Below are 15,000 nucleotides of genomic sequence, written 5' to 3'. Positions count from 1 at the left end.
CGGTATTATTTTTTTATGCTTTTTCACGTCCGCGCTGGTGGTTCTCTCTCTCTCTCTCTCTCTCTCTCTCTCTCTCTCTCTCTCTCTCTCTCTCTCTCTCTCTCTCCATCCAATACCGTATTTCTTCTTCCTACATACTTTCTCTTTCTCCCTCCCTCCTCCCCTCCTCCCGTCCCTCCCTCCTCCAATTCTTTCCTCTAACTTTATTTTCTTTTTTTTTCTCTCTCTCCATCTCTCCCCTCCATCACTTTTTATGTTTCTCCCTCCTCTCTCTCTCTCTCTCTCTCCCCACCTCCTCTGCTTCGTGTCTGCTTTCCTTCCTTCCTTCCTTCCTTCTTCCCTTCTCGTCCTCCTCTTCTTTGCCTTCCGTTCCTTCCCTCCTTCCCCTTTTCTCTCCTTCCCTCCTTCCTACTCTTCCTTCTTCCTTCCTTTATCATGCCTACGAATCCTACGTTTTCAAATCCTCTTCCTTCTTCTTCCTTCCTTCCTTCATTTCATTCAATCATCTCTCCATCCTTCGCTCCTCCCTGACTCCTTCCTTTCCTTATCTTCTCCTCTCCCTTCCTTCCTTCTCTACCCTCCCTCCCTCCCTCCTTCCCTCCTTCCATTCCTTCAGGCATCCAATCTTCGTACCATTTCCTCTTCTTCCCTTCCTTCTATACCACCCTCCTTTCCCATCCATATCCTTTCTCCCTTCATCCCTCCCTCCTTCTTTCCTTTCCATACCCTCCCTCCCTCGCTCCTTCCATATCCTCCCTCCTCCCCTCCATAACCTCCCTCCTTTCTCCCCTTCCATACCCTCCTTCCCTCTCCTCTTCCACATCCTCCCTCCTCCTCTCCATAACCTCCCTCCTTCCTCCCCTTCCATACCCTCCCTCCCTCTCCCCTTCTATACCCACCCTCCCTCCCTCCATTTTTCTCTTCCACAACTTTCCTCTAATTTGTAACTTTTTTTTATCTTTCATTCTTTCTCCCTGTTCTCTTTTCCTATATTCCTCTTTATTGCTCTCTTCTCTTTTCCTGTATTCCTCTCTCTATTGCTCTTCTCTCTACTTTCTCTCAATTTCTCTCCCTTCTATCTTTCCTACTTCCTTCCCTTCCGCATCATTTTATCTTTTTTCTCTCTCCCCTCCTCTTCCCTACTTTCCCCTCCCCTCCCTTGCCCTCCCCTTCTCCCCTCCCCTCCCTCTCCCTCCGCTCCTCTCTTCTCATTTTCCCGCCTCTCTTCTTTATTATCATTTTCTCTCATTTCCTCTCCTCACAAACGTTTATTAAAGCCAGTCCCCCGAGAGAGAGAGAGAGAGAGAGAGAGAGAGAGAGAGAGAGAGAGAGAGAGAGAGAGAGAGAGAGAGAGAGAGAGAATTGGAAATAGAGGAGAGAGGAGAAAAATGGATGATGGAGGGAGGAGGAGGGGAGAGAGAGAGAGAGAGAGAGAGAGAGAGAGAGAGAGAGAGAGAGAGAAATGTGTGAAGAAAGAAAACTGAGGAAAAATGCACAAAAACGAGAGAGAGAGAGAGAGAGAGAGAGAGAGGGGGGGGAGGGGGGAGAGAGAGAGTACACAGCCCTTACACACAGCTCACCAGGCAGTTCAAGCTTAAAATTAATAAAGACTTACTCTCTAATTACACAAGTTTAAGGATGGATAATAAAAACAAAAAGGCTCTCCCCCACCCCCTGCACCCTCCGGCAGTATCCCTAAAACAAGAAAAAAATGAAAAAAACAAAAAAAATGTCGGACTCCCTCTTTCAAAACTATGATAGTCTTCTAATTTTGCATCTTCCTCCGATTTCTCTCTCTCTCTCTCTCTCTCTCTCTCTCTCTCTCTCTCTCTCTCTCTCTCATTCTCTCTTTCTTCATAGGAAAGGTTGACAATTGGACTGAATAGGAAACTGATGTATATAAAATGATATTAATACGAGTTATGTTAGTGTAGATATATAAACAGAGACAGACAGACAGACACAGACAGGAGACATACGTGCATACATACATACATATATACATACACACATATAAAAAAGCATAGATAGATATAGATAGATAGACAGACAGATAGATATGCATGCATGGATATATATAACTAGAAGAGAGAGGAGAGGAAGAAAAGGAGAAGAGGGAGAAGAAGTGAAGGAGGAGGAAGGAAGAAGGGAGGAAGAGGAAAGAAGAGAGGAGAAGGATGGAGAGAATGAGAGGAGACGAGGGAAGGACGACGGAAGAAGGAGAGAAAAAGATGAATTGGGGAAGAGAGAGAGGAATGAGGGAGGGAGAGGAGGAAGAGTGAGTGGGAGGAAGCCAGTGGGAGAAATTATGAGTCAGAGAGAGAGAGAGAGAGAGAGAGAAAGAAAGAGAGGGAGTGAGAGAGAATGTGTATACGGGAAAATAGAATATATAAATACAAGTACGAGTATACAGTACATGTATATAGATAGATAGACAGACAGATAGATAGATAGATACGAAGGTAGACACACTGACAGCAACATACATACATACATACATTCAAAGAGAGAGAGAGAGAGAGAGAGAGCCCGCGTTCCTTTTTCCCCCGCCAGCTAAAATATGGAGCCTCGTCCTGCTGCTGCTGGCCTCGACCTCGCTCTCTCTCTCTCTCTCTCTCTCTCTCTCTCTTATCCTTTCGTTTCCTCTCACTATTTCAATCCACCTTCCTCCCACCATCTCTCTCTCTCTCTCTCTCTCTCTCTCTCTCTCTCTCTCTCTCTCTCTCTAACTCACACACTCCTGCCTTAAACCTGTCCCTCTCTTTCTTCCATTCCCTCATGCTCACCCTCATTCTCACTCGCTCACTCTCACTCTAGCGTCTAACTTACCCTAGCCTTCTTACTCCCTCACATCCTTGCTCTAATGCACACTACTACTCGCTCTCTCTTTCTCTCTCTCTCTCTCTCTCTCTCTCTCTCTCTCTCTCTCTCTCTGTCGCTCACTCTCTTCCACTCTCAGAATCACTCATGCTTTCACTACTCTGAAACTTTTTCACAGCTCTCTCTCTCTCTCTCTCTCTCTCTCACACACACACACACACACACACACACACACACACACACACACATATACGCACACGCACACACACACACATCCTGTCACAATTGCAGTAACACTATAAAATAATCCTGTACCACGAATAATAAGAAGTAATGATGATAAAAACAATAATTCTCTCTCTCTCTCTCTCTCTCTCTCTCTCTCTCTCTCTCACACACACACACACACACACACACACACACATCCTGTCACAATTGCAGTAACACTATAAAATAATCCTGTACCACGAATAATAAGAAGTAATGATGATAAAAACAATAATAATTCTCTCTCTCTCTCTCTCTCTCTCTCTCTCTCTCAGCATCCCTACGTCCGAAGCCCAATCCCTCGCCACACCCACGCATCCGAACGCACTCGAAGGAATCCTGGAGATGGGTGGGGTAAAAATTGTTGATTCATTCTTGTCTCGGGCACATTAAACAACCGCAGCCTCCCATTCCCTCGTTCTGGCCACGGCGAGGGTTACGTCTTGTTAGGGCAGGAGGAAGAAACGGGAGAGAAGCGGAGGAAAGGAGGGAAAATGGGAGAGAGAAGAGAGGGAAAAGTGATGGGGCGCGGATGACGGCATTTAGTAAACACTGCGTTCGGATCCGCGCTCCCGGCCACGCCTTGTGCTTCGTGTGGTGACAGAGAGAGAGAGAGAGAGAGAGAGAGAGAAAGAGAGAGAGAGGACCGTGGAAGGGACACAAGGGAGGGAGGAAGGAAGGAAAAGAAGGGGAGGAAAAGGAAAACAAGATGAATGGAAAAAGAATATGAAAGGAGGAGGAGGAGGAGCAAAGAAGAGTACAAGAAACAAAAAAAATACATAAAAAACAGAAAACCACGAACGAAAGGAGACAAAATTCGAAAGAAAAGGAAAAGACGTGAATGAAATAAAAAAAAATAAAAGCATGAGATAAATGAACGAAATAAAAAGATGAGAATGAGTGATAAGGATACCAGAGAAAAACGAAGATAATAAATATGCTAGAGAGAGAGAGAGAGAGAGAGAGAGAGAATAGAAAGAAAATGAGAAATAAAGGGAAGAAAACGAGGAACGCAGAAATCCAGTAAAGAAAATGGATGATAAAGAAGGATAATAGGTAAGACTGCGGATTTCCTAGGCTCAGCTCTCTCTCCCCCCTCCCCCTCAAGATGTACGTGGGTGGAGAGAGAGAGAGAGAGAGAGAGAGAGGGGAGGTAGGGAGGGAAGGAAGAGGACCAGGGAGGGGGGAGAGGAGGGGAGGGAAGGAGAAAGGAAGGAAAGTGGATGAAGAAGAGATCAAAGAAGCGAGAGAAGAATGGGGTTGGGATAGGAGAGGAGAGGACAGGAGAGGGATGAGAAGGGGAGGGGAGGGGAGGGGAGGGGTGGGGAGGGGAGGGGAGAGGAGAGACGACACCAGGGGAGAAGAAAGTATAAGAGAGAAAGAAATGTTAGACAGAGACAGGGGGGAAGGGGTGAGAAAGAGAGGGAAGGAAAGGGACAGGAGGAGGAAAGGGAGACGGAGGGGTAAGGGGAAGGGGAGGGGGAAGGGGAGAGGGAGAGGGAGGGGTAAGAGGAAGGGGAGGGGGAAGGGGAAGAGAAGGAATGGAATCAATGAGCAGCGTGATAAAAAAAAAATACTCTTATGCAACAAAAATCATAATGAAAGAATGGATGCTTAGCCCAGTTCATCATCATCATCATCATCATCATTATCATCATCATCATCTTAACCCACATCACCATTATTATTATTATTATCATCATCATCCCATCATCATCATCATCACCACAATAATCATCATCTTCCCACCGTCACTATCATCATCATCATCATTTACGTCAACACTAGACACAGAACATCATTAAATATCTAATAAAATAATGATAGATATAAAGACACACAGGCAGGCAGACAGACAGACGGATAGACAGATAGATAGAGAGGGAGAGATACCGACAAACTGACGAATTATTTATAGATGTGAAGGAGATAAACTGATGTATTCTTCCTCCTACTCCTTCTTCCCTCACCTCTCTCTCTCTCTCTCTCTCTCTCACACACACACACATACACACATTTATTTTAGCATTTTTCCCCTACATCCTGAGAGAGAGAGAGAGAGAGAGAGGGCAGGGAATCGGACGAGTGGCGAGAAATTTACATTGAGATGAGGGAGCTGTGTTACTCTCTCTCTCTCTCTCTCTCTCTCTCTCTCTCTCTCTCTCTTTTATTCCGACATTCAGTTCTTTCACCCTCTCTCTCTCTCTCTCTCTCTCTCTCTCTCTCTCTCTCTCTCTCTCTCTCTATGTATTATTCCATTTTTCTTTCCCCTCCCCTCCTCCCTCCTTTCCCCCTCCCTCTCTCTCCTTTCCCCTCACCCCCTCTCTTCTTCCTTCCCTCCCCCTCCCTCCCCGATCCCATATACCTACCTACTACCTAACTACCTACCTACCGAGTAACTTATCTTTCATTTACTCCCTTTGTCTACCTACCTACCTACTTACCTACCTACCTGCCTACCTACCAATCTACCTACCTACCTATTTATTGTTGTCCGTTTACCTAGTGTACCTACGGACTTCCCTACCATTCTACCTACCAACCTACCTACCATCTACTTACCTCTCTCTCTCTCTCTCTCTCTCAACCTTCCCCTCTCCCCTCCGTTACTAAGCTCATTTTTTCTTCCTCTTCTTTTCATCCTCCCTCCCTCCCTCCACTTCTTCCTTTGTGTGTGTGTGTGTGTGTGTGAGGGGGACTTAGGTGGGGGAGAGGGAGGGGGAGGGGGAAGGGGAGGGAGAGAAAAGTCTACGGAATCTATATCCATATTTTACTAAGTCTCTCTCTCTCTCTCTCTCTCTCTCTCTCTCTCTCTCTCTCTCTCTCTCTCTCTCTCACATTTTTCGTTCCTTTCCTTTCCTTCCTTTCGTCATCCCTGTCAGTCAATATTACCTCCCTTCCTTCCTTCCTTCTCTCCTTCCTTTCTTCCTTCTCTCCTTCCTTTCTTCCTTCTCGCCTTCCTTCCTTCCCTAATCATTCATTTTCTCATCCTTCTTCCTTCCTTCCTCTTTTCTCTTCCTCCTTCCTTTCTTCCTTTTTTCTCTTTCCATGCCATCCATCCTTTCCCTCCCTCTTCTTTCCTTTCTTTTCAACTTCCTCTTCCCCTTCCATACCAATCAATTATTCCTTTTCCCCTACCTCCTCCTCCTCTTCCTCCTCCTCCTCCTCCTCTTCTTCTTCCTCCCTTCTTTGTCCTCTTCCTTGCTCTCTTAATTCTTCTCATTCTTTCTTTTTCCTCTCGTTTATCCAATCATTCTCTCTCTCTCTCTCTCTCTCTCTCTCTCTCTCTCTCTCTCTCTCTCTCTCTCTCTCTCACCTGTGATATTCCTTCCCTTCCCCTTTCTTCCCTCTCTTCAACGTCCTCCCCCTCCCCCTCCCCCTCCCCCTTCTATATTTCCCTTCCTCTCTCCCTCACCCACCCCAAATACCTTTCCCTCCTCTTCTCCCCTCCCCTCCCCTCCCCTCTCCTCCCATATATTTTTTTTCCTTCTCTCCCTCCTTCAATTTCTCTTCCTCTCCCCTCCCCCCCTTCCATATTCCACCCCTTCCTCCCTCTCTCACTCGCTCCACACACCTCTCCTCTCTCTCCCCTTCCCTTCTTCCCTCCCTCTCCCATCCCATACATTATTTCCTTTTCTCCCCCCACCCCTCCCCTCCCCTCCCTCCTCTCCCCTGCCTTCGATATGCCACCCCGTCCCTCCCTCTCATTCCACACATCCTTCTCCCCTCCCTCCGATCTCCCCTCCTCCCCCTCTCCCTCCTACACTTCTCTCCCCCTTCCCCTCCCCTCTCCACTATCTTTTCTTCTCCCCCTCCCCTTCCTCTCTTTTCCTTACCCCATATATTAATCCCCCCACCTCCACTCCCCTCCCCTTATTCCCCTTCCTTACCCCCATCCTCTTCCCCTACCTTCCATAACACACCCCTTCATTTCCCCTCCCCCCTCTCTCTCTCTCTCTCTCCCCTCATACATCATATTTCCTCCCCTCCCCTTCTCCCTCCTGCTCTCTTCCCCCCATACATTATTTTTTCTCCCCCTCCCCCTCCCCCTCCCCCACTAAATAAAGCAGCAAGTTTGCGGTATTGAGTTTGGAAACTTAAAATGGGTTCTGCCGGAGCTCTCTCTCTCTCTCTCTCTCCCTCCCTCCCTCCCTCCCTCTCTCTCTCTCTCTCTCTCTCTCCCTCCCTCCCTCCCTCTCTCTCTCTCTCTCTCTCTCTCTCTCCCTCTCGCCTTCCTTCTGCTCATTCTGCTGTCTAATTCTTCTACTATTTTTCCTCTTCCTCCTCCAGTTCTTCTTCTTCCTCCCTCTCTCTCTCTCTCTCTCTCTCTCTCCCTCTCGCCTTCCTTCCGCTCATTCTGCTGTCTAATTCTTCTACTATTTCTCCTCCTCCTCCTCCTCCTCCAGTTCTTCTTCTTCCTCTCTCTCTCTCTCACTACCTCTACTTTAAATAGTTCTCTTGACGCTTTGTTCTGTTCACAGCTAAACTGATCTCTCCTCTCTCCTCCTCCCTTCTTCTTATCCTCCTCCTCCTCTTCTTTCTCTCCTCCTCCTCCTCCGTCACTTCTTTCTCTTCTTTTTCTCCTCCTCCTCCTCATCATCATCATCATCATCATCTCTTCCCGTCTCCCTTCCTTCAGTCCCTTCTCTCCTCTCCTCTGCTTTCTTCTACTCTGCTTTACCCTCCTTATTATTATTCTGCTCTCTATCTCTCTCTCTCTCTCTCTTTCTCTCTATTCCACGACCTTTCTCTTGCTGTGACTCTATTCTTCCTCTCCCTTCCTTTCTCATCAATTATTCCTTTTCCCCTTCCTCGCCCTCCTTCTCCTTCTCCTCCTCCTCTCTCTTTGTCCATTCTCGCTCTCTTCATCACCCTTCCCTCTCTTTCTTAATTATCATTTTCTTTATTCCTCTCATTACCCAATATTCCTCTCTCTCTCTCTCTCTCTCTCTCTCTCTCTCTCTCTCTCTCTAATTCATTCACTAGGACTCACCATGTCACTGGGCCGCCATGGCTGGGTGCTGGCCGCGTACTGTCCCTCAACAATCATAATCCACGCACTCCTGAAAAACACACAAAAAACAAACACCTTTACAACACGCCAAACGATTTAAAAAAACACCAGGACACATCAAACAGGTCAAGCGGTAGCAAATAAAACACCAAGAACCTGTTTTTGTATTCTAGTGCTCTAATAATCAATGCTAGGTGACGTTAGACTGTAATACACATCTAACAGTGAGTATTAGATGCTTTGAAAACTGCCTAAGTCTGACCTAAGCAAAGAAAACGGGATACAGAAAGGTGGGTAACTAATTTAAAGTAATCAAACAACACATATGTTATTTAAGTGTATTCAGATATATACAGAGTTAATTTAAAAGGGAGGATATCATTTATTTACACTTTTTCCGTGTTCCTGTGAGTTGTGGAAGGGAGAGAGGGGTGTGGGAAGGGTGGTGGAAAGGAAGGAATGGGAGGGATGAAGGAAGAGAGGATGGGCGAGGAGAAATGGAGGAAATAAAAAGGAAAGACAAAGGGAAGGAAAGAGAAAGGAATGAAGAGAAGGGAGCAAATGACAGGAAAGAAAAGGAGGAGGGGAGGGAAGTTAGGCAGAGGGGAGGGGAAAGGGGGGGAAGTAAGGGGGGAAAAGGGAGGGGAGGGGAAAAGAAAGGAAATTAAAGGAAAGGAAAGGAAAGGCATGGGAAGGGAGGTGAAGCTAAAGGAAGGTAAGAAAAGGGGAGGGGGACGGGAGGGGCGGCAGGAAGGAAAGGAAAATGAAGGGAGGGTAGGAGATAGGAAGGGAGAAAGTTGAAATTAGGGTAAATTACTGTGACGTGAGGTATAATTAACAGGTAGGGGAGGGGAGGGGAGGGTAAGGTAGGGTGGGAAGGGCGGGGATGGGTGGAGCAGGGTGGGATGTGATGAGGCTGGGTGGAGTAAAGTAAGGTAAAGTGGAGTAGGGTGGAGCTGGGAGTAACAGGGTAGCATAGGGTGGGGTGGGGTGGGTGGATTAGGGTGGAGCTAGACAATAAAGGTATGGCTGAGTGGAGTGAAAAAGGATAGGGTAAAGTGTGGGTAGGTTACGATGAGGTGGGGTGGAGTGGGAAGGAAAGGAGATGGGTTAAAATAAGATGCCTTCTAGTGGGACAGGAATGGGATGATGGGATGGGGTGGGATTATGGGTATGTGTGATAGGCAAGGAATGAAACTAAGGTAGGGTAGGGAAGGGTACGGTGGAATGGGGTTGGGTGAGGGTAAGGCTGAGTGAGGATGGGTAGGGTGAGGTGAGGTAGGACAGAGGATGTTGATTTAAGGTGTGTCTATAGGGTAGGGTAGGGTAGGGTAGGGCAGGATATAAAAGACGAAAGGGAAGAAGGGTGGTTGCAGGATGGAATACAAAAGTGAGAGGTAGGGTAAGGCTGGGTAGGGTAGGGTAGGGTAGGATACCAATCGTCAGGGTGGAGATAGTGGAAAATGAAGGGTGTAGGGGAGGGAAGGGTGGAGGTGGAGGAAGTGGGGATATGGAGTGGATAAGCTACGGGTGGAAGGATGAAAGTGAGAAAGAGACGAGGGTGGAAGGCTGGGATGAGGAAGAGAGGGGCGGGTGAGGCAAGGGTGGGGAGTGGAGTGCGGTAGGTTATGGAGGGTGGAGGAAATTGAGACGGAGCAGAGGTGGAATAAAGAAGAGACGGGTAGGGTGGAGTGAGGCAGGATGGGTGGAAGGGGTGGGTGAGGTAGCGACGGGGTGGGAGAGGGAGGGTAGGTGGAGGGGCTGGGATAGGAGGGGGAAGAAGGAAGGGATGAGGTCAGGGAGGGGAGGAGGGAGGCAGGTGGGGTGGGGAGGGGTGAGGCAGGGTGTGGTGGGGTGAGGTAAGGCAGGGGAGGGGTGAGGCAGGGTGGGGTGGGGTGAGTGTCCGCTCTAACACCCACAAGGTCGGAATGAGGCAGCACCACCTGAAGGCTGCCTACTTCTCACTTCATACCTGCCTACCTCTCTGCCTACCCTGCCTACCTTTATGTGATTCTCTACATAATCTGCCAACATGATTCCCTGCTTACCTACCTACCTTCCTACCTATCTACCTACCTACCTCCCTATCTATCTATTTACCTACTTCCAAATAAATACACCTACTTACCATCCACCACCTCAGTATATCTACCTATTTACCTACCTACCTACCTACTAACCTCCACATCAGAATACTTACCAACCTACCTAATCCTACTACCTGGCTCCCTACCTACCTCCTTGCTTAATCTACTTACCTACCTACCCTGTTAGTCCACCTGTCTCTCTTCATACCAGCTCATCTCTTAATATCTTTACTTACTTAGCTTTCTGACTAACCTACCTACCTATCCATCTGTCTACCTACCTGCCTACCTACCTAACTACCTACCAACCTTCTTTCCTACATACCTACCTACCTACCAACTCACTCATCCAGCCACCCACCTACCTACCTACCTATCTAAATATCTACCTATCTATTTATCTGCCTACCTACCTACCTGCGTACTGACCTACCTGTCTGTCTACTAATCTGCTTAACTACCTACATACTTTCTATCCTATCTACCTACCTAACGCCTTATCTACTGGGGAGGGGAGGGGAGGGGAAGGGAGGAGGAGGGGGAGAGGAAATGAAGGAGAATAATTATGACAGAGGAGAAGAAGAAGAGAGGAAATGAATGGAGGTAAGAGAGGGAAGAAAAGGAAGGATTGGGGCGAAGACAAGAAGGAAGAAGAGAGGGGAGGGGGCGAGGGGGAGGAAAGACAGGGAGGGAGGGAAGGGGAGGAAAGACAGGGAGGGAGGGAAGGGGAGGAAAGATAGGGAGGGAGGGGAAGGACGATGACAAAGAAAAGAGCGGGAAGGAAGAGAAGGGAGGTGTAGACAAGTGAAGGGGGAGGGGGACTGGAGGGGAAGAGGGGAGGGGGAAGGGAAAGGGGAGAAAGAGGGGAGAGGGAGGGAGAAAGGGAAGGAGAGAGTGAGGGGAAGAGGAGGACGATGACAAAGAAAAAGGAAGGGAAGGAAGGGAATGGAGGTGCAGACATGAGTGGGGGAGGAGGAGGAGGGGGAGGTGGAGGAAGGGGGTAGGGGAAGGGGGAGGGGGGTAACATCACTCTCCCATGCTAATTGGTGAGACCCTTGCCTTTGGCCTTGACGAGTTACCCCCACCCCCCTCCCCCTCCCCTCCCTCCTTCCTCACTATTCCCCTCCCTCTCAACACTTCCTTTACCTCTCTCCCCTCCTCTTTCACTCTCTCTATCCTCTCCCCCATCCTCTATTTATTCCAAACTCTCCCTCCCTCTCTCTCTCTCTCTCTCTCTCTCTCTCCGGCAATTTCTTTTCCTGTTCTTTCCCTCCTCTCCATCTCTTCCTCCCCTCTCCCTTTACACTCTTTCCTCCCCTACTTTTTCTCTGCTCTCTCTCCTTCCCCTCCCCCTCCCCAGTCCCTTCCCTCCCCCTCCCCTCCCTCGAAAACCATCCTTCTCTCTTAATATTTAACTCTCATCCCCCCTCCCCCCCTCCCTTCCCCTAACCCATCCCTCCTCATCTTAATTCTAACTCACTCTCACCCCCTCTCCTTCTCCTCCTCTCCCCTACCCCCACCCAACCCCCCCTTCCCCACCCCTACCCTCCCCCTCCTTTAGAGTCCAATGAACCACTAAATCACACTTACACACACACAAACACGCACACGCGTACACAAGCAAATGTGCATCATTACTACCTTACACCTATTACGCACACACCTGATACCATTATATATATATATATATATATATATATATATATATATATATATATATATATATATATATATATATATATATATATATATACGTTATACGGTATATAATAGATATTACACACCAACACACATACATGGACACATGAACGCACATACATGCAAACTCACCATCACTACCTTCCAGCCATTACGTAAAGACACACACACACACACACAGGGAAACAAAAAACACACACGAGATGGTGACTTGAATGCGGGGTGAGCCATGATCCACACACACGCACACACACACACACACACACACACACACACACACACACACACACACACACACACAACTCTACATTACACCACTCGTGCAAATATACAAACTCGCACATAAAACAACTTACACACACGATCATATGACATACTACCAAAAATACACGTCTACAAACACACACATTTCTACACACACACACACACACACACACACACACACACACACACACACACACACACACACATACACACACACACACACACACACACACATACCTACACAAACATAATTTATACACATTTTATTTCCATCCCATCCATAGGAAAATAAACAAAATACATACACCTAAAAACACACACACATACACACACAGGTACACATAACACAGACACAATCTTTAACATACACAAACGTACACCTATATTAATTCAAATAAACATACGTACATACACAACATACATACACACGTACATACATATTATACTTCACCACATACGACACAAAAACGCAGTCATAAATCTCTCTCTCTCTCTCTCTCTCTCTCTCTCTCTCTCTCTCTCTCTCTCTCTCTCTCTCTCATACATAAGCCAACACTGTGGTGGCAGTGAAGGAGGTGGAGGAGGAGGAGGAGGAGGAGAATATGAGATAATGGGAAAGGAAATGGAAAGAGAGGAGGCCATGATAGAGAAGGGAAGGGAAGGGAAGGGAAGGGAAGGGATGGGATAGAAGGCTGGGAGGAGGAGGAGGAGAGGGGAAAAAATAAATAGGAGAGGAAAAGGAAGATCAGACTAAGCGGAGAGAAGAGGAAAGGAAGATATGAAGAAGAGAATGGGAGAGAGAACAGAGAAGAGGGGAAGGGAAGAAAGAGGGGAGTAGGGAAGAGAGGGGATAGAAGAAGGGGAAAGGAAGTAAAGGTGAAAGGAGGAAGAACAGGGGGATGGAAAGGAGGGGAGGGATAAGGTGAGGTGAGGAGAGGGGAAGGGGTAGAGGGAAGTGAGCATATCTAACCAGTCAACCACACTCAACCACAACTACCACCAAAACCACACCCCACCAACCACACACACACACACACACACACACACACACACACACACACACTCAACATTACAACCACCCACATACATCACCCATACATATTCACTCTAATCATCACCATCATCATCATCATCATCGCAACTGTTACCATCACTACCATATAAACACAAGTCGCCAAAATAATAAGGGCTGAAGCTACTGATTATGATACGGTAAATTACAATACAATTAACAAAAAAAGAAAAAAAATCACGAACATTTTTATACGGTACACGTCGCAATAACCAAGTGGGTCTGTTTACACTCGTTACAATAATCACGTGCATTTGTTTACGCTCACAACAATAACCACGTGCATTTGTTTACACTCACAGCAATAATCACGTGCATTTGTTTACACTCACAACAATAACCACGTGCATTTGTTTACACTCACAGCAATAACCACGTGCATTTGTTTACACTCACAACAATAACCACGTGCATTTGTTTACACTCACAGCAATAACCACGTGCATTTGTTTACACTCACAGCAATAACCACGTGCATTTGTTTACACTCACAGCAATAACCACGTGCATTTGTTTACACTCACAGCAATAACCATGTGCATTTGTTTACACTCACAGCAATAACCATGTGCATTTGTTTACACTCACAGCAATAACCACGTGCATTTGTTTACACTCACAGCAATAACCACGTGCATTTGTTTACACTCACAGCAATAACCACGTGCATTTGTTTACACTCACAGCAATAACCATGTGCATTTGTTTACACTCACAGCAATAACCACGTGCATTTGTTTACACTCACAGCAATAACCATGTGCATTTGTTTACACTCAGCAATAACCACGTGCATTTGTTTACGCTCACAACAATAACCACGTGCATTTGTTTACACTCACAGCAATAACCACGTGCATTTGTTTACACTCACAGCAATAACCACGTGCATTTGTTTACACTCACAGCAATAACCACTTGCATTTGTTTACACTCACAGCAATAACCATGTGCATTTGTTTACACTCACAGCAATAACCACGTGCATTTGTTTACACTCACAGCAATAACCACGTGCATTTGTTTACACTCACAGCAATAACCACTTGCATTTGTTTACACTCACAACTATAATCACGTGCATTTGTTTACACTCACCGAAATAACCACGTGGGTTTGTTTACATTCATCAAAAAGCACGTGCGTTTGTTTATGTTAGTCGTTATAGTCGATCTGTTTTCATCTGAGGGAACTGGGTCATTCGCTGAACTTAAAATGCTAAACTGTGGTTGAAGGAAATGCGATGAGCCTTAGTTATGAGATAGGAATGAGTCTCCTTGGTTACTAGTCAGAGGGGTAGGAAAACACAGCAATCCTCTCTCAGATTAGGAATATTAGCCAGAAGAGGGAAGATAAAAGTAGATGAGCTGAAATGTCAAGCTCGTAGCACCCCTTCCATAGCGACTTATTTTTTACATTTCGTTTTGCTATTTCATCGGTAACATACAACATGATGCGGTGTACTAGGAGAATGAATCGCTTAGAGAGAGGCGATACGGAATCTTGAACGCCACTTAAACACACTGCAAATTCCCTTAAGCTAATATCCATTCATTTCATAACCATCATAAAACACACACACACACACACACACACACATCTACCTTATCATTTGAGAACACACACACACACACACACACACACACACACACACACAAGCTGGGTTCAGGTCACGAGAGGGCAGCATTTCACAGTAGTTAAGACCCCTTCCCCACCCGGATGTTTGTGATTGTGGTAGCGATGGTGGTAGGGGCATAATTGTGGTAGTGGTGGTAGCG

General features: G+C 46.7%; 1 protein-coding gene across 1 annotated transcript in view; it reads right to left on the bottom strand.

Moving 5' to 3' along the window:
• Positions 1–15,000, bottom strand: part of LOC145399848 (uncharacterized) — a 200,058-nt gene that overhangs the window by 30,160 nt on the left and 154,898 nt on the right. The window contains exon 2 of the mRNA XM_080272426.1: positions 8,081–8,150. The gene's annotated coding sequence lies outside the window, so the exon portion shown is untranslated. The remainder of the gene's footprint in view (positions 1–8,080; positions 8,151–15,000) is intronic.

This window comes from Coenobita brevimanus, chromosome 50 (assembly GCF_032717465.1).
Source record: "Coenobita brevimanus isolate Jiangsu-jjx chromosome 50, ASM3271746v2, whole genome shotgun sequence".
Classification (NCBI taxonomy): Eukaryota; Metazoa; Arthropoda; class Malacostraca; order Decapoda; family Coenobitidae; genus Coenobita; species Coenobita brevimanus.
The sequence above is the reverse complement of the archived record's forward strand: the minus strand, read 5'-3'. Positions and strand labels throughout refer to the sequence as shown.